The sequence below is a fragment of the Notamacropus eugenii genome, chromosome 5 (assembly GCF_028372415.1).
Source record: "Notamacropus eugenii isolate mMacEug1 chromosome 5, mMacEug1.pri_v2, whole genome shotgun sequence".
Taxonomy (NCBI): Eukaryota; Metazoa; Chordata; class Mammalia; order Diprotodontia; family Macropodidae; genus Notamacropus; species Notamacropus eugenii.
In genome coordinates, this window is record NC_092876.1 from 107,720,929 (window position 1) to 107,747,153 (window position 26,225).

The window sequence follows — 26,225 nt, forward strand, 5'->3', positions numbered from 1 at the left end:
TTTTTAAATATACAGAACAAAATTAAAGCCAGCAAGAATCGCAGACACACAGGATAGCTTTGAAAGTTTTTATATTTATGGATGTATTATATATATGGGAAAAATATTTCTAGCAACTTTTAAGATAAAAGTCTCACTTCCAAAAATGTAAACACATATTTCAAATTTATAAGAGCAAGTGTCATCTCTCGATAGATAAATGGTCAAAGGATATGAACAGGCAGTTTTCAGAGGAAGAAATCTAACTTCTCAAAACTGTATGAAATCCTTTCACTTGCTAATAATTAGAGAAATGTAAATTAAAGCAGTACTGTCTCACACACACCAGATTAGCAAAGATAACTAAATGGAAAATGACAGATGTTGTAGAGACTTTGGGGAAATATGTGTGTGTTATATGTGGATTATATATATGAATTTACTTATTTGAAAAGAAAAACAAGCTGAATATAATAGAAATCTACACTTTCATGTACATTTCTCTTTTATGTTATACTATATCTATGGAATTACCCATTTTATTTGGTGTTTTATAAATTCAGATTTTTTTAAAAATGAAATTTATAAAGAGTGAAAGAGAAGTTGGGGATGAGTAGCTTTTTTCTGGGATGCATATCTACACAATGGATATTTGATAAAATAATTGAATGGGGTTATTTTACAAAAGCAAAAACTTACGAAAGAGGCTCAGAGAGGTAACCTGATTTGTCTTTGACTGCATAATTAGTAAATGTCAGAAGTGGTATTTAAACTCAGGCCTTCCTCATTCTAAGACCAGCACTCTAAGAGGTAGGCTTTCATAGTCAAGAGTGTTGGTTTGTGTTATTGGCCTGACTCTGTCTTATGCTTGCTGTGTGACTCCAGACAAGTCTCTTCAATTCCTTGAGACTCAGTTTCTGTTCCTGTTTTTTTTTTTAAAGCTAACATATTATGGTAGAAAGGTCATTGGATTTGGAGTCAGAGCTCTGGGTTCAAATCCCAACTTTGCCACTTGCTAACTTTGTGATCTTGGGTAAGTCATATCTCTATCAACATGCTAATTTTATTTTAGATAAAAATAAGTCTGCCAAAAATAGTGATTAATATGATCATAGGCTTAAAGTTGGAAGAAACCATAAAGGGCATTTATTCCAAATGCTTCATTTTACAATTGAGGAAACTGAGGCTGAAGAGATTTGTCCAAGAACACACAGTTCAATATATAGCTGAACTGGAATTTTAATCCAAGTCCTATGACTCCAAATTCAGTGCTTATTCTACCATATTACTAGTTCCTCCCCCAAATCAATGTCAACCTGTCTGGAAAGTCCTAGTGGAGTTTCTTAAGGATTTGTCTTTGGAAAGTATACTGTTTAACATTTTGAAAATAAATAATTTTTATAGGTGGCATACTTTTCAAATGTACAGCTATTAGAAGGAGTCACCAACAATTTGTGGGAGAGAGTCAGAGTCCAAAATGATGCTGACAAATAAGAACAAAGGGCTGTATCTGTCACTTAATCAGGATTAAATGTGAAACCGTATACTTGGGCTCAAAAAAATCAACCTAATAAGTTTCATTTTGGGGCCAATTTGTGTGAGAAAGACACAGGGGTTTCAGTACACCCTGCAAACTTGAAATGAGTTAACACTAGATCATAGAAGCTAAAAAGCTGGCAGGATCTTAGGCCACCTTAATGAAACACTGTGCAAGATAAGAAACATTCAGGTGAATCTCACTTTCCATGGGAATATATGCAGTCCCCCAGATCTATAGTGCCACTCTATGGTTTGAACTCCCTTCAAAAGGGAAATGCAGAGTTGTTTAAAAAAATTTTTAATGTAATTGAAAAATATTTAATTAAATAAATACACAACATAAAAATTATAATATAAAATAATAAAAATGTTAAAAATCCATAAAAATAATTTAATAATTGATTGAAATTAAATAAATAAATGAAAACATATTTTAAAAAAATTTTTAGAAATGCACTTAGGATTGCTAGACAGGTGCTGAAAGTAATTCTAGTGCCAGGGTTCTCAGTTCAGGTTTGATGTTCAGACAAAATGAGGAACTTGTGAGTCATAAAACAACTAACAAAAGGAAATTTTCTTTGCTCTAACATAGCAAAGGTATGCAACAAGAATACAGTGACAGCTTCTTTGGATGCAGCCACTCTCATCTCTATAGGGAAACAAATCTGGTCAACTGGGCAAAATTCAGTGAAGGACACAATCATTTGTGTGATCTTGAGTTGCAAGGGTCCCCACCTTCATGTGGATTGGAGGGTTATGCCTTTAGGTGACCAGAAAGCTGCATTAGGGAAATGGGCCAATCAGGTCCTCGGATCACTCTGCCCACTTTAAGGACAGTTAATCTCTCTCCCAGGAGAGAAGGTAGATAGGTAGGCCTAATCCAGGTTTTAGGAATATTACTTCTATTACAACAGGTAACACCTAAACATTCCAGTGAGTCTTACTTTCACCCCACAGAGACCCATACAGGCATCCAATCTTGTGGTATCACTTTGAAGGCTTGGACTCCCCTCAGAAGGGCAATACACTTGGGTTTGCTAGCAAGCAACTCCCTTCCTATGAGATCCACAGCCCAAATCACTTACAGGAGTAATGATGGCAAGATCCATGTCCTCGTTTCCCCATGTTGGGGTTTTATTTCAGTGCTGATATTAGACAAAGGAGCCATGTACAAAATGCATACTTCCCTGGAAACCCCCCTTATCTCAGTAGAAAACTAGATTCAGGTAATCCCTAAGGCTAGAGCTGCCCAGGAAAACTCCCTTCTCTTGCTCAAAGGCTACATTTCAGGATATGCTACCCAAGAAACCTTCTTTTCTCTAACTGTGAGTTTAGGAATTCCTCTCACTCAAACTATCTTATTTGTCTCTTCATAGGTGCCATGTAGTTGAGAGGTTGCATCGCTAGTGATCTAGTTGGGGTCAGCAACTTCCCTCTTTGGTCACATGGACTCTGCCACAACACTTTAATGTAATTATAATACATTACGTGTGTGTGTGTGTATTTAAAGTGCTTAGAACAGTTCTTGGAACATAGTAGGCACTTACCAAATCTTTCCTTTACCCCCACCCCAAGGCAGCCATCAATAGCTCCTAGAACCAGGTCATATCTTACCTCTGTTTCACTTTCAAAATCTCTGTGGAAGAAAGACAGAAAGAGAAGGCTGGGCAGTCTGTCACCTCCCATATATAATTATTTAAATGGGCAAGTCTTCTCACAAAGTCCATCCTCTAGTCCTAGCCAATTTAGCAGATATCATTAAAACTCTTCCTCCAGGAGATGCCAAGGGATGTGTTCATAGGAAGATATGATCAAAGTATCAAACAACAGTTTATAACCCATCAAGTGGAACTGGGACAACTCCCTTGATAAACTCCCTGCATATCTATGGGATCAGTTTTATTGTAAATATATGAAATGATTTGTAACTTTTAAGGTCCCTACTTTTCTATTGTTAGGGAGGTTGATGAAAGTCCCATTTATATAAATTGGATTATTCTGGGGTAAAGGACTTATATTTTAGATGGTGTTGAGATCAGCCTTGCCATTTATTCCACCTCTGTTTCTATGGATGAGTCAGATGTTTGCTTCCACAGCTGAATTGCCTCAGGAAGAGCAATGTTTGTCCAGAAATGTTAAAGGTCACTTGTCATCCACACAACTGCCCCTCTGAACTGGCTCTGTTGCCACCCAACGGTGAGTTCTGTGGAGCGTGAAAAATGACTTGAGAACTGGTCTAATTGTGTTTGCCTCTGGAAGCAAGACCTTCTCCGGTATTGCAAAACACTCTGTACAGTGAATAGGATAGCTCTTCACTCAGTTTGCTTCTAGGTGTTACCAAGAGACACAGTGCTTGTTGATGCTGCAATTGGAAAAAAAAGAGGCAGTTTCATCTCCATTTCCAGCAAATAAAGCCTTCCAAAGAGACTCACCACTCCCTGCTGTACTTTGTGCAGAAGGAGGCCCAGACCAGCATACACTTATTAATGTAAATGCATGTCAGTTTCACCTGTCAGTAGTATAGGTGGGAATGGAAGAGAGGCTGAAGCTTCCTTCCCCTCTGCATCCCTCAGTTTTCTGCACCCTTTTACCTATTTTTGGATCCAGGGTAGCTTCTAAACCATTACTTCCAGATGGCAGCCTCAAAGCTAGCTTATTCAGCCTACTGCCTGACACATAGTAGGTGCTTAATAAATGTTGTTGACTTGTTTATGGGAGAATGAGAGTGAGTAATTCTGCTCTAGTGATCTCTAAGCTGTTTTGATCATGTACTTATCAGTAATAAATTTCATCATACATTTATCAGTGATAACATTTTGAGTATTACATATATTTTCCCTTATTTATAAGTTTTATACATACATCTTTGTACTAATTCCATACTTTGAAAACCTTTGCAAAAACAAAACATTTGAAAGATAAAAATGGAATAATATGTAATCCTAAAATCAATAGGGAACCCACCAGAGTTTATTAAATAGGGAAGTGATATGGTGAGATCTGTACTTTAAGAAAATCACTTTGGGTTGGAGAAAGCAAAGACCTGACACAGGGAAACCAACCAGAAGGCTATTACAATAGTTCAGTCTAGAGCTGATGAAGGGCTGAACTTGGGTGGTGGTTACATGTGGACAAAGAAAGGGATAGGTGGAGGAAGACAGACAAGATTTGACAAATGATTGAATATGTGGGGTGAGGGAAAGTGAGCAGTTAAATGACATCAAGGTTCTAGCCTCAGTGACTGGGTGAAAGAATGGTGGTACCTTAGATAATAATAGGAAAGTTTGGAAGACAGATGGGGTTGGAAGGTCATGGGGAAAAGGGGAGGGCAAAGATAGTGGATTGGTATCCATGATACAGACCATACTCTGTCTGGGCTTGCTCATCCTATGTGATTCATTCTGTCTCACCCAAAATGAAAAGCAAGAAGGGAAGGCTCTTATTCATCTGCAGAACCTACCCTTGAAGGATGCCTGCCCCAGCCATAAGGTAACCTGGGGACTAGGGATGGCGGCAATATTTCCCCACTGGCCTTTCGTCAATTGTGGTTGTAGATGCTTGGGGTCTGTAAGGACTGACCATGGTTCAGAATGGGGGAGGTTGGGACTCTTAAACAACAAAGAGGTGGAATGAGGTGAAGCAGAGGAGTATTTGGGTATGAAGGTGGTGTTGGTCATATTGGAAAGAAACCTCAGAGTGATCTAATCCCATAAAGGGTAGGAAATGACTCATCTTCCTATCCTCCTCTTACTTGATCACAAGCCCCTTTGGGTCAATCCATGACCCCACCCCTGCTCTGGAGACCACTGCTGTACAGTTTGTTAGGGATGCTCCTCTGGAGTGTTCACACTTCCTTGTTTCCGTATCCTAGCAAGGGGACTATTGCACTATTTATTTTAGTGCTGCCTCAAAGCTTCCCTGACTAAGAGAGAATCTGGGAGTGAATTATAGAAAAAATTTGTTCCCCTTTGCAGCAGGAGAAGACACTCAATTTAATTCAATTCAACAAGCACTTATCAAACTCCTACTATATGGAAGGCACTGTGCCAGGTGATGGAAATACAGAGATAAAACAAAAAAATCCCTGCCTTTAAGGAGTTGATATTTTACTGAAAATACAACATGTGTACAGATAAGTGAATATAAGATAATTTCAAGAGGAAGAAAACATTTAAGAAGAGATGTAATGGGAAATGGCTTCCTGGAGGAGATAGCCCCTGAGATGAACCTTGAAAAACGCTGCATATTCCAGGAGGTGTTGGCACAGTGGGACTGCATCCCAGGCATGGGCTTGTTGGGTGGTCCAGAAATAGAAGATGGAAGCAAGTTTGGGGAAGAGCCAATAGGTCAGTATAACTGAAATATAGCATGGACTGAGGGAAATAATATAAAACATCTATAAAAGTAACCTGGAGATAGGGTTTTAATTGTAAAGGTAGAGATTTTGTATTTTATTCTAGAGGCAATAAGAAACCACTGAAACTTCTTGAGTTGGGGACTAGCATGGTTAAATCTGTGCATCAGAAAACCTAATCTGGTGGCTGTGTGGAGGACAGATTAGAGAAGACAGACCCTGGACTCAGGGAAACCAGTTAAAAGGATACCGTAGTTATCCAAATGAAATGTGATAAGAATCTAAACTGGGGTGGACTAGAGACAAGATGTTTCAAGCGCCATCCCAGACTCAAAGGGTAGAACCAGCGACAAGGTCAGAGCAAATACTAAGCTGAAGCTTAAATACTTTGCCCACACAATGAGAAGACAGGACTGATTGGAGAAGATCCTGATGTTTAGAAAGATTGAAGACAAAAGGAAAAGTAGATGGCAGAGGATGAAATGGATAGATAGGGAAACAATGAACCAGAATATTGGAGGACAGAAGATCCATGGGGTCATGATGGGTGGGACATGATTGAATGATTACACAACAGAAACAAAGGGTAAAGATCTTAACAGTATCTTAGTGAAACTGATGGATTGATTGATGGATTGAGGCTCCTCTCCCCAGTCTTGGATTTGAGGTCAAGGAGTTGGGGTCTCATTGTCCCCTTGAATATAGAAGCACAGACAATGTAGGTGACTCTGATGAGACAGATTAAGACAGCTCTGGAAGGTTCCCTGTGGTATATACTATCATTATATTTCTGGTACTTTCACTCAGAGGATTAGGGATTTCTTCTCTGATAACTTGGGATATTGTCCTTTCTCCTTTTCCTCCCTCTGGCACTTCCTTATTTCCATATTCTAGAAAAGAAACTGTTGTAATATTTATTTTAGTGATACCTCAAAGCTCCCCTGACAAGGACAAAATCTAGGAGTGAATTATAAAAAAGATTTGTTTCCTTTTATGACAAGAGGAGACACTCAATCTAATTCAATTCAACAAGCACTTAGGAAGTTCCTAAGTTATAGGAAGCTCTGAGACAGGTGATGTGAAAGCAAAGATAAATAGCCCACCCCTCCAAAAATGGTCCCTGCCTTTAAGGAGGTATATTTTACTGGGAATACATTTACAGAGATAAGTGAATAGAAGAGGAGGTGATCCCTGAGATGAACCGTGAGGAAGGCTGATTCTATGAGGTATCTTTTAGCTTCCATAATGCCATTTTCACAGGTATTCTGGGGTACTAAAAATGCAAAACTCCTATAACCCAAGAAAACACCTCAAATCTGAGGTTAGATACTGTCAACCCTTGGGAACCTGGACTTCTACCCTATTCTGATTAGTAGTTTCTAACCTCTTTCCCCCCTCTCCACCCCGCCCCCACTCCCAAGGTCAACTCCTGGGAATCTCTGTTCTGACCAACAATTTCTAACTGCCCTCAAGAAACCCCTCCACACACGCACGCACACACACACACACACACACACACGCACGCACGCACACGCACACACACACTCCACAGCAGTTTCTAACTACCCCTGTTCCTGGACAGAGATAAGCACAAGGACACTTCTGTAACACTCTTCCTGCAGTTGGGCTGTTCTGTGTATTCAGACCACATGTTCTCCACTTTTCCATGACTCTGCTATGTAAGGATCCTTTTTCCTCCTCCCTCCCTGACATCCCTGTCTGAGTAAGGCAGCATGTTGTCCCCATTTACAATTCACTGAACCTGAATAAATGCCTCATTTTGTTTTTTTTTATCAGTCACCTGGTAGGTCTGGGTGTTTGTACAGGTTGACAGTACTGAATATAGATCGGTAATTTACAGTGACACAGAATAATATCTTACCCTAGCTTGATGAGGTTTATAACAACAAAATGGCTCCCTCTTTCTTGAAAATACGCAGTCTTTCCTTGTTATGTACAGCCCCTTGGTTTTCAGCAGATACTGTTCTCTCTGGCTCCTCAATTCTATCCTGCTTTTCTTCTTGAGGCACAATCACCACTGCTTAATTAAGTACCCCTTTCTCTCCAAGTCTGGAGAAACTCTCCTCTGTAAACACTCAAGATTCTTGATTTTCTTACAGTACCTGGCACACAGTAGACATTTGATCAATGTTTACTGATTGGTTTTAGTATTTATGAATAACTGATGAACTTTGAACATTAAAAAAATGAAGCTTATACTTACAACTAATTAAAAATACCCTTTAACGTAGAGATATATGTACCAGTTTATCCATTATTCCTTCTTTTTCTGCTCCCTTCCATTATTTTTGTTGGTCCTTTCATCCTTTCATTTGCATATACATTGTCATATTGTTGTAGCCCATCTACATACTGTTTTTCTGGTTCTGTTTACTTTACTTCACATAATTCCATATAATCTTTTCTATATTTCTTTATATTCCCTGTTTTGATCATCCTAAATTGCTTTGCAGGAACATATTATGATGATATGCCACAAATTATTAAACCACCCCCAGTTACTGGACATTTTAGTTCCTAGCTTTTGAAAATGACAAATTATGCTATTACTAATGTCTTAAAAAAAAGATAATTTTCCCCACCTTGGGGCACATCTCAGTATTGAGATTATTAGGTCAAAGGGTATCATTTTTTAATAACTCTTGCAATGTGTTTCCATAAAACTTTCCAAAATTATCCCATTAATTTACAATTCCATGTGCAATAGATGAGGATAACCTTTTCTCTTTTATGCCATCAGCACTGGGTTTTATCTATTATGTTTGTTTACTTTTGCCAATTTGGTGTAGCTTCAAGTCTTTTTAATTTGTATTTAAAAGGATGAAGATTTTTTTTAAGGTGTTATTTGTAATTACTTTGATTATAACAAAGCATTTGTCCCAGTAGAGCAAAATTCAGCCTCCCCAACACGGTATCTCCATTAAGATTAGAAAAACTTTGACAGATGCAACCACAGGTGATTGTCTAACTATCCTTTAATTATCAAGATCAAATGAATCATACAGCATAAAGACATAAACTAACCAAAGGTGTCTACCAGCTTCGTGGACAATGTCTTACCCAAAGGACAATTGGAAGGGAATTCTCTATTGGGGAAACTCTCCAGACAGTCCACTGTGGGGTCATTGTGATGACTGCATTAAATCATAGAATACTACAGCATCTCCTCAGCAAAATCCAGTCACTCAAAAGGGATCAACCCAGCAATCCACATAGGAAAAACCAAATGGATGAAGAGCATGTATTGTCTAGATTATGTCATGCAGTCAGCTGGGTAGTCCATTGAGTTAACCAGTACTCATATCTTGGACAAACACTGCATGTGGAAACTGAACTGGGCACAGAAATGAATAGAGAAAAAGGATTGGTTGAATGTCATTTGAGAAATTACATAATTACAATGACAATAGTAATGAAAATAATAATGAAATGCTGACGTTCATAGAATATTTTGCTTTGCAAAGTTTGCAATCCTGTGAAGTAGGTACAATTATCCCATTTTACAGACAGGAAACAGGCTTACAGGAGTTAAATGACTTGCCTAAGGTCACATGATTAGTGAATTATCTGAGGCAAGGTTTGAACACAGGTCTTCCTGATTTCAAGTCCTGAACTATATCCACTATTCTCTCTCTCTCTCTCTCTCTCTCTCTCTCTCTCATAAACACACACACACACACACACACACACACACACACACACACAGCACAATCAATCTTTTCTATAACAATAGTCTTCCAATGATGCTACCTAACTGAATCACGTAGTGTTACTCAAAGCTAGAAAGTGAGTGGAGATCAGCCAACTTCTTTGATCTTAGGTAGGACTTAGGGTAACCAACTGCTGATAACTCCTTAGGTCTGCCCCTGAAAAGATGATGCTGGTTTCCTTGGCAATCTAGATTTGTGTTTGTGTTTGTGTTTAGTTGCTTTCATATACTTCATTAGGTCCACTCTACCAATATCATTATTTTACAGAGGCATTTCATTAACATCAATCAGTAAATATTTATTAATCTCCTACTATGTACCAGGTTCTGTACTAAGCATTGAGAATACAAATAAAGGCAAAAGATAGTCCCTGCCCTCAAGGAGCTCACTATCTAATGGGGAAGACAACCTACTAAAAAAAGAAGCTGAAATGGGAGGAAGAAGAGAGTGATAGCCCATACTTTGGGTATATGATGAAGTCCAGGGGTGCATCTGGGTGGGAAATAATGAGATGGCAGCACTTGGCCCCCTCCTTAAAAGGATGATCTGGGGGGAGTCCTCTGAATGCTCACCACCCACCAGTATCTTAATAACAGATCACAGTCCACCATGCACAGCCCAGATGGCAACCCTGAATTCAGTCCTCTTCCAGCCTTTTCGCACAGCAAGGAAAGCAAAAGTGCAGAAGTTCAATTCTTGGCTCCGATTCCATTTGTGAGCTGAATACAAAGATTTTACAAGTGAAGTGGGCAATCTCAGCAATTGCTCCAATTAAGACAAAAACCGTAAGACACCTGCTCTTTCCTTCCTTAATATCCTATACTTTGATGCTAGATTCCTAGCTGAAGGTGAGTTCTTATCCCAAGCACTATTCGCAGTCTCATCTTTCCTTCCAGATCCACATGAACATTTACTTTCCTGCACATCAATTTTTTACCCCTGCCTCATGGGTACTAATTCAGAACCTATTGGATTTCTTACATTTACAGCTGCTGTTCAGTTATTTCAGTTGTGTCCTACTCATCAAAATCCCATTTGGGATTTTCTTGGCAAAGATACTGGAGTGGTTTTCCATTTCCTTCTCCAGCTCATTTTACAGATGAAGAACTGAGGTAAACAAGGTTAAGTGACTTGTTCAGGGTCACACAGCTACTAAGTGTCTAAGATCAGTTTTGAACTCCTGAAGATGAGTCTTCCTGATTCCAAGCCCAATATTCTATTCACTGCATCACCTAGCTGCCCTAACTTCTCACACTTACTTGTATAACTCCGGAAAGTCACTTAACTGTTGCCTGTCTTAACTTAACTGTTTCCCCAAATGTAAAATGAAAATAATAGCATCTATCTCAAAGGGAGATTGTAAGGATAAAATGAGATAATAGTTATAAATCCCTTTGCGTACCTTAAAGTGCATGTAAATATTATCATTTTTACAATTTATTATGGGAAAAGGTCCCACGTGTACAAAAGTATTTATAGTAGCTCTCTTTGTGGTGGCCAAGAACTGGAAATCAAGGGGATGCCCATCAATTGGGGAATGGCTGAACGAGTTGTGGTGTATGAATGTAATGGAATACTATTGTGCTATAAGAAATGATGAACAGGAGGACTTCAGAGAGAACTTATGTTAACTGATGCTGAGTGAAAGGAGCAGAACCAGGAGAACATTGTACACAGTAACAATCACAGTGTGCAAGGACTGTTTCTGATAGACTTAGCCCTTCACAGTAATACAAGGACCTAAAACATTCCCAAAGGACTCAAGGCAAAATGCCATTGACATCCAGAGCAAGAACTATGGAATTGGAATGCAGAATGAAGCAGACTATTTTCTCTTGTGTTATGTTTTGTTTTGTTTTTTCTCATGGTTTCTCCCATTCATTTTAATTCTTCTATGCAACATGACTAATGTGAAAATGTGTTTAATAAGAACGTATGTGTAGAACCCATATAAAATTGCATGCAGTCTCAGGGAGTGAGAGGAGAGGAAGGAGGAGAAAATTTAAGACTTATGGAAGTGATTGTTGAAAACTGAAAACAAATCAATTAACTAAATGAAATTTAAAAATAAATAAACAAATAAATTAGAAAAATTATTACAATTTATTTATAAGAAGATAGTATTTTCCAGCTAAAAGAGTCTCCCTGAAGGAAAATAGCATGCTAAGAGTAATTGTCCCCAAAATTTAGCAACTAATTCTCTTTAAATTAAAAGTTCTGTAGTAACCATTAGTCTTGTGCCAGTAAAAGATGAAATCAAAGCCCAGAGCATCATTCATGTGTATTCCAGTGAAACTGATGGAAGGATATGAATTATTTCAGAGATAAATTGCAGTCAGCTGATCTTAGCTGGATATTGACTCCTTGGTATGGGGATTCTGTTTTTCATCCCTTCGGGTTCTTTGAGATAAAAGGCGTACTCTTCCAGGCACATAAAGCAAAGTTTCTTCTAGTTCTGCACCAGCCTTCTCCTTCCTTATGAGTACCCATAATCTTGGGAAGGTGATAGGATGTCTTCCACAATGTAATTTGAGCCTGGTTTACACTTGTCTGTACAATGAAAAACTCTGCATTTGACATCGGTCCTTGTCAGTATGTCTCCTGGATTTGTGAGTGCTGATTGGCCAGAGCCATTTCCTGCACTCAGTTTCTGACCCTGCAGGCTCCTGTTGTTTGGGGGAGTGGGGGAAACCTATGATCAACAGGTCCTCACAAGGAATATATGTGAAAAATCTCATTGGAAGTGGTAGTTACCTCAGAATTCTGCTCAGCTTGAATACAAACAGCCTGAGCATGACCTTGACAGAAGCTAGTGTTATCTTTGAGCACAGTAGGAGTTAGAAGAAAAGATGAAAATAAACCTGCTGTATTTTTGACCAGCAAATTTATGAGGCTACAAACAATTATTCTTTAAAGAAAACAAATCTTAACATGGATTTAACAAACAAAAATTGCAGCATTTATACAGCACTCTAAGGTTTACAGAGTGCTTTACCAATATTATTTCATTTGATGCTCGTAACAACCCTGGGAACCTGGTGCTATTATTATCCCAGTTTTATAGATGGGGAAACTGAGGCAAATAGAATTCAAGTGACTTGCCTAGTGTTCACACGCCTCATAAGTACCCAAGTTAGGATTAGAATTTAGGTCTTCTTCATTCTAGCTACAGCAGCCTTCCACTAAACCCCTTAGCTGCCTTAAAAGTAATGATAATAAACCATACTAATATAAAAATTCTTGCTTCAAATGAGAAAGAAGTCTCCTGAAATAGCACATGCATTTGTAGTCACAGCTAACAATAAATAATCATAACAGTAATTAACTGTAACAAGCAGAGTAATGGGAGAGGTGTGATCCATCACTTAGCCTCATTTCCACAGGTAAAAATTCATCATTCAGTAAAACCTTAAATCATAAACTGGGTCACAGCAGGCAAAATAAGCCATCACGTCATGAGAAGACTGGCTGCCCAGCAATAACAATAACTTTCATATAGCTCTTACTATGTGCCAGGCACTATAGAATCATTATTTCATTTGATCCTCACAACTACCCTGAAAGATAGGTGCTATTATTATCATCCCCATTTTACAGTTGAGGAAATGGAAGCAGAAAGAGGTTAAGTGACTTGCCCAGGGTCATGCAACTAGTAAGCGTCTGAGGCTGGATTTGAACTCAGGTCTTCCAGATTTCAGACCCAAGGCTCTATCCTCTGCACCACCTAGTACAGGGGGCTGGCTTGGGACTGACTGTCATTTCTCCTCCCCTGCTCTCCCAGGAAGTCCTCTGACCAGGGCTTATTCCTGTGGGTCCATCAACCATTGGAAGTTATACTCTCATGTTAAACATGAAACACCACAGCCACCAAAGAATCAAAACTAAGGATGACTCCCCACAAAAGTCTGTGGGGAGACCCATAGTGGATATAAGTGTCCGGCAGCATATAACCAATGATGATTTGTATGCAAGATATCCTATAAAAACCATCACCAAGGACCAGAACAGGAGATTACACAGTCAGGGAGTGAAAGATACATAAGACAAAGAAAGGGAAAGCCTCAGTCTTTCCCTGGCAACCAGGAAATATTAAAAGACCTAGAAGAAGACCCATAGCACAGCAATAATAATAGCTAGCCTCTATATAGTGCTTTAAGGTTTGTAAAGGGCTTTTTAAATATTATCTCATTTTATCCTCAAAACAAACCTTGGAAAATATTATCTCCATCTTACAGATGAAGAAACTGAGGCAGATAGAGTAAAAAGACTTCTTCAGGATCACATAATTAGTAAGTGTCTGAGGCTGGATTTGAACCCTGGGTCTTCCTGATTCTAAGCCCAGCACTCTAACCACGCCATTCAGCACTATGGTGCTCCAGGGTTTTCCAGATGGTTTATATACATTATCTGATTTCAGCTACACAGCAACCCCCGGAGGTAGGGGCTAATAATATTATTACCCATATTTATGAATGAGGAAACTGAGCCTCTGAGAGACAGATTAGGTATTCAAATAATATTAGTAAAATAAAATAAAGTGCTATGTCAATGGTGTGATCTGAAGTCAGTTTCCCTAACTTTAAGTGAGATGGCTGTCTGATCTAACATGGACTATTCCCCTCAAATATTTGCGTCACTTCTTTTTTTCAGTATTTTCAATGCTAAGTTTTTATCTGCTGTTTGCAGTTACATTTTCTCCCTCCTGTTCTTTTCTGTTTGTTGCTTTGTTATGTTGTTTTACGTTATGTGGATTAAAAAGCAACAATAAAACTGGTATAGAATTTCTGTTATCATTTCCCACCATTAGGCTGACCTTCTGAAGTTAACTCCTTATGTCTGTTGGCCAAAGTACAGATTTGATAGCTGTGTTCAGATATCTGAAGAAAAAATGCTTGGTCTCAGGGTACAGGACTCAGATCAATTGGTAGAAGTTTTGGAGAGATGGATTTTGGCTTGATCTAATTATTAATGCTGACCAAAATGGGAATGGGTTAATATAAGAGGCAGTAAGTTGTCATTCTTTGGAGGTCTTCAAACATAAGCTAGACAAGCATTTATGGGTGATGTTGTGGACAAGGTAGTTTCAGGAACAGAGTACGTTACAAGATCTCCAAGGCTCCTTACTACCAAGGGCATGCTGGTAAATATTTAACATCTGGCTCTTTAGGGTGATAATAGATGCATGTTATACTATTAAATATAATCTGCATTATTACCATTTTCTTCTTCACATTCTTAAGTCTAGACAGCTAACAAAACAATAAATCAATATCTGATTTATAGAGTTCACCAATTTCCAAGGTATAAATGCCCATACTGATAATTTAACAATTGACTCCCCCAAGTAGGTCCAAGATGATTCTAGCACACCATCGTTTCCTTCTCTGAAATTCTGAGATTCTGTAGAATTATAACTATGGTGATGGCTTGTTGGGAGCTCTGGACTCTGTGGTTTGTCTATTTAATGATATCTGATGGTTATTGAGATTTGGTTTGCTTTGTATAGGGAGACTCAAAGTTTTGGAAGTCTTGTTGCTAACATCTATACATAATTGAGGCAAGATTGCTGACTGGATGGACAAAACGTGACATGCCTTACTTGTTTAGCTTGTGTCCCTGCTCAAATTTATTTACAGGCAAATTTGGAAAGAATCATGGAAGTAAAATAAGCTCTATCCTAAACACTGCACAACAGAGCTCTCCCGCGTGATTTGGGGTGGAGCACAAGATCTTCTTGTGAGGTTTAAATGGAAATTATAAGGAACTCCTAACCTTAAGTGAGAGGATTGTCTGAGATAATAGACCCAGACACAGAGAATTCAAAAGATATATAATCTTAGCTTGGAGAGTCCTTTGTATATTCAAAGTGTGTTCACAAGCAACACTTTTGTCCCTTTGCTGCATGTGGTGGCTCAGAGCATTAAGCCTACCTTTGTCAAGCAAAGGCTTTCTAGTCATTGCACTCTAGCAGATAGGAAGCAAGCTAGGACATACAGTGGCTAGAGTGGTAGACCTGGAGTCAGGAAGATCTTGATTCAATTTCTGCCTCATATAATTACTACCTGTATGATTTGGGGCATGTAACTTAATGTATCCTCCTCAATTTCCTCATCTATAAAATGGGGCTGAAAATAGCACCCTCCCTCCCAGGGTTGCTGTGAGGATAAAATGAGATAATATTTATAAATATATATAATTATATCTATTCTATATACATATTATATAATTTATATATTACATATAAAATATAAATGTAATATAATAAATATAAATAAATAAATAAAAATATGATATTTACAAACTTTAAAGTGCTACGTAAATGCTAATTATTATTATAGAAGCCAAGGTGGCCAGCAGGCACTCTGCAGAGTTTAAGTCCTGAAGGCAGCAGAGAGAAACTTGGTAGTCATGAGACCACTGTGAACATTTGCTAAGGACTATGCATGTGACACCAAACCCAGCAGGAGCAGTGTGATAAAATCACCAGGATATCATCTTCCATTCCTTTGCACTTCCTCTGTATTCCCAGATATTGCCTCTCCATGCAAGCTCTCTAGGTGGGTATGATATGATATAATATAATAAATATTTACTAAGCACCTACTATGTGCTGGGTATTGTGGTGAACGCTGGAGATATAATTATTTATATTCCTGCTCTTGAGGAACTAACAATTTAATAAGACAGAGACAATACACAAAAGGAAGTTGAAAAGGTATTGAGGGGGAGGAAGTCAGAGAGTACTTGGAGCCAACACATGGTAGATGATGGTGGAGGCAAACCACGCAGAGTAGATGGTGTCACATGAAAAGATGTCTGGCATTTTGAGCCCCTTATAAAGTGAGAATAGAGGAGGGTGTTTTTTGTTCTACCCTCCATTCACAGAGGCAGAAACAATTGAGGATTTCCTCTTTCCCTCCGATAGTGTGTGTATTTGCGAAAAAAAGGATGCACCATCCAGGGTAGAGATTTTCTTAGATTTCTGTAGGAGAGCTCGATTTCAGTCGCTCCAGTTTAATATCCCTTAATAGTTAAAGGGGCTTTTCTTGCCATGGTCATCTCTAGGACAAAATGGCATGGGAATCCCCGCCCCCTTCCAATATTTAGAGCACCTAAAAATAAATATCATGATTGCTAAGGATGAACTAAGTAGCTTTTTTTGTTGAAGCAAGTATGAAATCCCTGAGTTTTAATTTATTCCAAGGTGATGTCTAGCAAACATACAAATCAAGAAGTCACTTGGAGAGTAGTTGGTTTAACCAAACATTTTCTTTTAAATTAACATAAAATTCACCTTTCAACGACTTCAAAATTTTTTAATTTCCTGCCTGATTTCAATGATGAGCTGCATTTAATGCATTTCAATCGATTCCCCAGCAGGCATCCTGGCCTGATGAGTAGCATATTAGCAAACTGTTGCTTCCTACTGGGATTTAATGTCTTTCACTGACAGAGCCGTGAAGCTGCCTGGGCTTTCTACACACACTTGGAAAATGGTCGATTCCAGGTGAACAGAAATTCTTACTTAGGGCATGTTTCTCTAAGGAGGCATTGTAACTAACCAGCAGTGTTTTCTTCCCATCATGATCACTAGTCAGTGTTCCCAGATCACTGCTAAGGGCTATTGGACAGATTCCTACTTTGTTTTCTGAGAATTGGTCCTCACAAGATACTATCCCCTCTTGAGCATTCCCTAACTTGAAGAGTCCCACTGTCTTTGGGAACCTCTTACTCACTCTTCTTCCCTTCATTCCTTTGTCCTATGACTGAGATCTCCATTCTATTGAACCACTTCATATGATCCCCATGCCCTCTTCTTAAAGGTCTTTGTCACCCTTTGTCTATCACTTCCCAAGCATTCTAAGAACAAGGTCTCATTTGGGGCAATGTAGGTAAAAATAATAGGCCACACTGATGGGGTGTTTGGGTGCATGTGCTTGGACCCCAAGTCTAAAATCACATTTCTCTTTAAAAATCACATTTCTCCCTATCCTCAAAACACTATCCCAGCAGGTTCTCCCCAGTCCAAGAACAGCCTGCCCTAGCAAAACTTTTATCTCTTTTCCTGATACAGTAGCCAGCTACACCCACAAAATTTATTATTCTGAACCAGCTACGTACTGGTTGAATAGGCTGTGTACTGGGTACATAGCGACATTTACTACTCACTGACCAATCATATGTATCCTCGACTTAGACATATGTATACTCCCTTACATTTTCTTGTCTAACAAGACATTGATGAGAGCAGCCTGGTATTCCTTAGTCAGTCTTGACTGTTAGTTGACTTAGCGACCTTTCAGGCCTAAAACCACACCTCTATGTAGCTCCCTTTTGGGTTATTTCCTGATGAACTCTGGGTAAATACCTGCACAGTAGATACTAAAAGTACATGTTCCTTTAAGAACTAACACTCCTTAACCGCTCCCTAATCCTGCCCTGAATCACCTAATCACCACACTTGGCACATGTTATACGATAGAATATACTGTATAAACTTTACCTGTACCCCTTTCAAATTGTAGGTTCCCTTGCCTACTGAAAAGTGTGATAAATCTTTACCACCTTTACCTCAAGAATCCTGAGTCCATGAAATTCTTTTCCAGATGGCCCACACAGGAAACTCCAGTCTTGAGATTCCTCTACCGATTCTCTATCTTTACTGAGCCTCATCAACACTTATAAAAGTACTTTATGGGCTAGGAAGCAATTTACTCCTAACAGGTATAAGAGGTAGGTCATGTATTATCTGCATTTTACCAATAAGGAGAATGAGACTTGGAGAGTTGCAATGCCTTGCCCCATAAGCCAGGACATGAACTCAAATCTTCTGACTTCAAGAACAGCAGTCTGTCTGCAGTATTACATTTGCAGTTTTGACAGAAGTTCATGAACTTCAAATTACTTCATCAGGTGGACCTTGTGGGATAGTATGATGCAAGAGCATTGAATCATGAATGGAAAAGCCTAGAGGTAAGCCTTGGCTATGTTTACTGAAGTGGATGACTGAACTTTTCTGAACCTCAGTTTCCCTATCGATGAGAAAAGAATAATACTACTACTTGTATTCTTGAACTACTTGAAATAATACTACTAAATACCACCATCTCTAAGTTACAGAAATAACTTAGTGAATCTAAGTCAAATTCAAGCGAATCTAAAATGATTTAAAATTTGTGGATCTTCATATTTGTATTATTTCATTACAATTTGTGTAGTAATTATTTAGAGTAATCATTGTTGCCCATTGGCATTTAATTTGTTTTTTGGAGATGAGAGTTCAGTGGTGCTAAACGTGACACTAAAGAGATCATTGTACCTTTGAAATGCTAATAATTTGTAATAGGCGTCAAAGATGTTGGTGTTTTCCAATTCTGTAGAAAAAAAATTCTACATTACAAGCTTTAGTTGCCATAATATGTTAATGACCTCTGTTTCCATTAAATATAATATAAATTCTTAAAATAATAAAATGAATGTATCTGACTTGTGGAATTTTTTTTCTGATAATAATTAGTGAGTATAGAACAACTTTGAAAATATTTGAGGAGTAGCTTAATTAGATGAACATTTAATGTGTCTTTCTACCATGCAAGACACTTTACTAGGCAATCAGTTAATCAATAAATCGACAATAAATAAGCATTTATTGTGTGTGCCAAGCAGTACCATTAAACACTTAGCACACAAAAACAAAAATGAAATCGTCCCTGCCCTCAAGGAGCTCACATTCTACTAAATGTAATAAATAAACATAAAGTATTAAATGTAATAGGAGCAGCCAGTCCCTCCCCCAGCTCCGCATCTGTGCTGGCTATAAATACCCTAAAGGAATATGCATGGAGTTGAGCTGGTCTCCCTAGAGTCACTTCCAGTGGGCCATGTGTGCTCTTGCTCCGTGTTGAAAGACTTGCAGCTTGGGATGGGGCAGTAATCCCTTGGTCTCTGTGGTAAAAACAGGAGGAAAAAGACTCATCAAAAGAAGACTGACTGTTGATCCAGAAAGAAGCATGGACTCAGTAGTTTTGAAAGGGAGAAGCAATTTCTGCTCTCACTCTCTCTTTGTTCTTTCTTCTGAAAATATGGGGTTGAAATCTCTCTGTGGGATTGCTCTTGAGATGGGAGGAGATGGACTCCTTTCTCCCTCATCAGCAAAGGTAGCTGCTCAAACTGCAGCAGGTGCATTGTTGTTTAGGTAAGCCCGAACCCAGGCCCCTGACTGCTTCCTTTTCTCTATGTGTCTTTCCCTGAGCATAGGGGATAAAACAGTGACCATGAAATGGCCATTTCCAGAATGGAGGCAACTTTGTGAGTTTGTGATATTGTAAGCTCAGTTGGAGCTTTCTATCAGCAAGAAAAGTTTTCTACAAGTATATCCTCCTTAGAGAACATAACCATTGAAGGAGGACCAGCCTAAGGCCCTGACTGGCTTGTCAGACCTTGAAGTAATGGTTTCAATAGTACAGAGTCAGGAGATAAATGAAATAACTGTTCCATATTCTAATGTTTTGAGTGTCAAGCTACTGTATAAGTGAAATAGTAGTCATAAGTTATTGCCTCATGTTTTAAGTCTTTATTAACTTGTGCTTATAAGTCATTCTAGTTTTTAGACACTTTTTTTTGTAGTGGAGGAAATAAATAGCTGTTCTATACCTGATCTACCTTGTACATTGAATATCTTTTTATGTCCTTTTGGAAAAACCCTAGATATGAGCAATACCTAAGCTTTAAGGGTTACCTAAAAGGGATAACTACCAATAAGCCATATGTAAGCCTCCAGGTCTGTGGAATATAAAAAGGCTGTATTGTTATCTTTAGAGGACAGTTTCTCCCCAGGACTGAACCCATTCAGTGTAACCCCTTTGGTGGAAGCAGGTATCTCTATCCCAAGGGGCCAAGTATCGATTCTGTAGTTACAAATATAATAATTCCTACTTAAGTCCTACTCCACTGTGTCATTGTGTTAGGGAGGTGACCTTGCCCTGGAAGGTTCTTCTGATCTGAAAAGGCTTTCAAGCATGGGTTCAATGTCTGCTGATTTAGAACCAGACTATGCTAAGTAAGGAGAGGCTCATCACTCAAGGGTTGGCCACCAGGAAATGAGGTTTTTTTAGGCATGGTAATCCATAAAGATCACTTACCATGGTTGGAAGGAGAATGGGAAGAATGTTACTGAGGTCTGTTATTTGTGGATCAAGAAGCCATACTAAGAAAACCATAAATTCTTTAAATATTATGATAATGAAGTAGGTACCATTGCAGTATCTAAGAGAATGATCTTGGGATATCAGCTGGTGGTCAGTTCAGGAGCAGACAAATGCTCAGCTTAATATACCTGGGAAATAATCATTTCTTTCTCTCTAATATGGTGGATTGTTGTTATCCTCTTGGAGGAAGAAGATTATTTGTTTCTCATGTAACTATTATTTGTACATTGGTTAAAGATTTGCAAAATATTTTACATATATTATCTCATTTCATCTTCATAACAACCCTACAAGGTAGGTCGCATTATGAGACCCATTTTACAGATGAGGAAACTGAAGCAAACAGAGGTTAAGTGACTTGATTAATAACACATAGCTAGCAAGTATCTGAGACCACATTTGAACTTAGGTCTTTCTTATGCCAAGTCTAGTATGCTATACCACCTAAGTGTCTTATGACCATCAAGTATAACTGGTTTCCCCACCCCCTTCCCACCTTTCTCTTATCCAATTTCCTGAAAATATGCAATCTAGTCCTATATTTACAGAAACCATACCTTTCCTTAGTGCTATGCCTTCTTGAAACATTTTACCCCTTAATTCTTTACCTCTCCTGCAAGCTAATTTCAGTTTCTGTGAATAACCTACTTTCCAATTAACCTAGTGCCCTCTGAAAATTCCCTGATCCTCCCTTTGAAACCCAGGCCAGCTCTCACCCATCGTGATATTCTATTTCCCCAACTGAGAAACCCAACAAACGCTTTTTATTGTTTATTCAAATTGACAGATTCATCTAATTATAGATAACACATCCACAGATCTGAGGTCACACACCATCTCTAATGTGATATTTTGTCAGATGTGTTTTTCTGGCTCTCTTTGCAGAAGCCAGCAGATGCATTTGGTGTTTGAGGGGAAATAAGGGAGAGCCAAGGTTGCGTTGAGTCATAATGGGTTTAGCTTTCATGACGTCACTTATATTTGATGTAATACAATTATTCATCCCTGAAGCCTCAAGAGGATTGTCTGGTCTACTCAGAGCTATGCATATCTCTTTTTTATTACCAGGACTAATAGAGTCTTTTGGATTCTCTCCATGCACAGCACTTCATTATTCACAGTATGCATATTTAAATGATTTTTTAAATTTTCATCTTTTAAATAGGAACAGAGACATGTTCAATCTTTAGAAAACCCCATATGTGACTATCTTAATTTATAAGAAATATACTGAAAGAAGTGACCCTTTAGACAACATATTAATTATTTATTTTAATCAATCAATCAACAAGCATTTATTAATTGCTTACTATGTACCAGGCACAAAAACAAAACAAAAACAGAATGAAATGTCTTGGCTTAGGAGGATATTTGAGGGAGATACATTTTTAAAAAGAATCCATTGAAAGTTTTATTTAAATAGTGATGTTCCTTAGATGATTCAAAATATGATTCTCATAACCACAGAATTCTAGAATGGAAAGGGACCTCAGCATCCATATCATCCAACTAACAGTTTGATGGGCCTAGACCAGGGTATTGTCAGTATCAGAAGAGGAAAGTTGGTGTTTACGAAGGGTTCTACAAAGGTAAAATCAGCAGAACCTGTCATTTGATTGGATATGGGGAGTAAGAGAAAGTAAGGAGTCAAGAATGAGATCTAGCTAGTAGTAATAGGCTGTTCATTGTTAGATTAGTCTGAGAATCTAAGTTGCCCAGAGACAACATGCTGCTCCTTGGGGAGTAGGAAGATTGGAATACAAATCCCACTTCTGACATTAGGTACCTGCCCAACGTTAGACATCTCTCAGCCCCCTGGAGCCTCAGGTTCCTCATCTGCTAAATGAAGGAATTGAAGATGGCCTCTGAGGTCCTTTCAAACTGTAAATTTATGAGCCTTTGAAATCTCTTTACAAAGAAAAAATATATATAGGTAGACACTGAAAGGAATGTTTCAAAATTATCATATAAAATATAGTAAACTTATTTTTAAAAATTCAAATAAAGAATTTTCTCCATTTTTTGCCCTCATTGCTCTTTGAATATAACTTTTATCCTCATTAGGGTAGCAAGGTGACTCAGTGAATAGAATGTTGGACCTGGAGTCAAGAAGACCTGAGTGAGATTTTAGGCAAGTCACTTAACCCTGTTTGCCCTGGCTCCTTTTCTGTATAATGAGCTAGAGAAAGAAATGGCAACCCACTCTAGTATCTTTGCCAAGAAAACACCAAATAGAGTTATGGAGAGTCAGACATGATGAAAAAATAACAGAACACTCTGTCCTTATTCTCTTGCTGAGTTTGTGGTTTCAGACTGCAGTTAGATTTTATACTAATCCATTTTAGAAGAAATGTGGCCCAAACCATTGAAAAACTACGTGGAAAAAGAGAAGAGGTTGCAGGTTGAGAACCAAAGAATGAGTAGCACCAGGAACTGGGGATTCCAATGATTAGAGAGAAAGTCAAGATACTGGGACAAGAAAAGGAATGGACACCAAAACCCATAAACTGCGTTGAAACCAGATCACTATGATAGCCAAAGGGCCATCACAACAGCAGTGGAAGGGCCCTGGATAGAAGGAAGCAAAGAGTCACTGAGTGGCACACAAAGTTCATGGTGGTCATGAGGAAGAAAACAGATTGCCATGTGACAACATGAACTTTCTAAGGCTTCCTTTTGGTTGCGTTGCTAGGCTAGGCTCACTGTGTTTTCAAAGGGAATGATCTGTTGAGATCTGGGGTCTAGGCACTACCACTATGACTCTGAAAACACACTGGGGTCTGAGGTTTTGGTTTGATGGGATATGGGCAATGGAATATTCTCACCAATGAAGGAATTGAAAAACACCTGAAAGTTCCCAAGTTCAATTTCTGGACAACTTCTCAGGCAACTACGTTTTAGATTTTCTTCCCAAACAAGTAGATATTAAAGATACCCCTTGTTAACACTGTAAATCTGAGATATCCTATAATGTTAATATAAGGTTAATGGTGGGTAGGGAGAAGAGTTAAAGATCTTCCCCATCCATTAATAGACCTCAATACCTTTTGTTCATTTCTTTTGAGGCAGTGGGTCAGAGAGTCCTGCCCTTTGGCTCTGAAAAGTGTATAAATGCTCTGAGGTGAGATTTTTGGGGCTTACTCATTGGAAGTGTTTGGCCAGACAAGATTCTAGGTAGCTGCTTAGGAGCCCCCCAGCTTTGAAAACTCAGATGTTGATGCTTCTTTCTTTGGTAACTGTGTATGTATGTATGTAATGGTCAGACAGTTGGATCTGTCTGTTGATCTGTGATATATGTATTGCATATGGTCAGACATTTGGAAGCCCTGTCTGTTGTTCTTTCTCTTTGTAATTTCTGTTTGTATTTTCCCTGAAATTCAGGATGCTGACTTTTACCTTTGAACTAAGTGAATGATAAATGTGTTTGATTAAAGTAGATTTTTGACCCCTCAAAAGTTGCTTTCCTTTCAGAAAACCAGATCTAAGAACCTGTACAGCAGACCCTCCTGTGTATGCCAGGGTCCTTGCTGTTACATATCCTTGACCACAGACTTTTCTGACAGTTAAGTACATCCAGGGAGTCAGGGGGAAAAAGGATCAAGCAATCCAGGTCATTTAGCAAGAGAATCAACGACAAATTTAAGACTGGGTACATATGAAGTGAGGTATGATGCTGAAATGGACAGCTAGGTGGTGCAGTAGATACAGTACCAGCCCTGGAGTCAAGAGGACCTGAGTTCAAATATAGTCTCAGTTTCCCCATCTGTAAAATGAGCTGGAGAAGGAAGTGGCAAACCATTCCAGTATCTTTGCCAAGAAAACCCCACAGAGGGTTATGGAGAGTCAGACACAACTATGCGACTCAACAACAACAGAAGTGATGCTGAAATCAGAATGCCATGGCACTTAGCCCCTACCTAATAGGGTTATCAGCACCTCCTTAATAAAAAATCATCACCTGGATCATCAGCAAGGGCTCTATTCATGTAACCCTTCACGTGACGATCAATGCAGAGGTTCTGGATGGGACACACCTGACTGCCTTCCTGTAGGGATTTCCCAAAGGTTTGATGCTGGTTGTCTGCTAATTTGCAGAAAGACATGGTTTCTTGTAGTCTGGCCTGGAGGGCTATGGGTAGCTTCCAGTGCTCCAGGGCAGTTCAAATCAGGAATTATGCTCATGGGAAAGAACTGGGGAATACAAACCAAAATTGTGTGAAAGGAGATACTCTGAGTGAAGATATAGATTGCATTAATATGACAAAATTGTGGAGACAGAGCAAATGACCCATGTGTTCTGATAAAAAAAAAGAGTGACAAGACTACAGAAGTATTGCTCAAAATGTGGTAGTGGCGTCAGATCTGTCCACAATATTGGGAGTGGTAGGCCGAAGAGACATAAATGTTGACTTGTACTGGAGTTAGTGAAAAGAGCTGTCCCAAAGTGTGAGCGTCAGTAAATGTGAAGGCAGGTTGTACAGCTAGAATATGTCTCAGAGAAATAGAAGGGTAGCATGGGCTATAGCATACTCCAGAGGGGTTTATAGCATATTCCAGAATACCTGGCCACAAGGAGAAAAGGGTCAGTTTGGGAAAAAGATCACAACACTGGCACAAAATTACTAATTTAACATAAATTATAAGATGATGTCACCTATCCAGACCCAAGTTCTCTGCCATCTGCAGAGAGCCTAGGCACCCCAATCTCCTTAAGGGAGCCAGACAATTCTGAGAGGAGGGAGTGAAATGTAATTTATCTGGCCTTTAGGCAGTGCGGGGCAGGGTAGTCAATGCTACATGTAGGGCCTTGTGTAGGATAAAAATTGAGTCCTCTGCATTTCTGTGAATCCCTGAGATTTTTTATTTTAATTTTTGATACCCTAGATTAAGAATTCACAGAGAAATCTGCCAAATTGATTTTAGGTTGTAGATGTACAGTAGAGTTTTTCTTCTGGTGAATGTTCCCTCACAAGTTTGTCCCAATGGTATAATTTTACAAACTTTTCATCTGTTGATTGTTCGTTAAAAATGTTTGTATTATTGAATTCTATATAAATATTGATATACTGACACTGTTCTGTATTACTGAGCCCTGCATAAGAACTGATACTAAGTTTAATGTAAGAAATCTGAAATCACTATGTAGCCCAGGCTTCTCTCATTGTCCCCAGTTTTAATATAGAGTAGGCCTTGAGGGGCCTTTAGGCAAGGCCAGTTATCCTATAATGGAGACTGGGTGGTAATGGTGAGACTGAGTTATTCACTCTCTTTTCCAACATTTTTTGGTATATACCATGAACTGAACAGATGAGTCAGGAAGGACTTGTCCTCCACTGCTTACCTCTCTTTTACCTAAACTTAAAGAAGTAGGCTTGGGGGTGTTTTGTTTTTTATTATCATTCTATGCTGTTTGTT

The 26,225-nt window shown here is 38.7% G+C and overlaps 1 long non-coding RNA gene across 1 annotated transcript in view; it reads left to right on the forward strand.

Moving 5' to 3' along the window:
- LOC140505022 (uncharacterized) overlaps window positions 1–26,225 on the forward strand; it is a 98,706-nt gene that overhangs the window by 72,134 nt on the left and 347 nt on the right. The window lies entirely within an intron of this gene.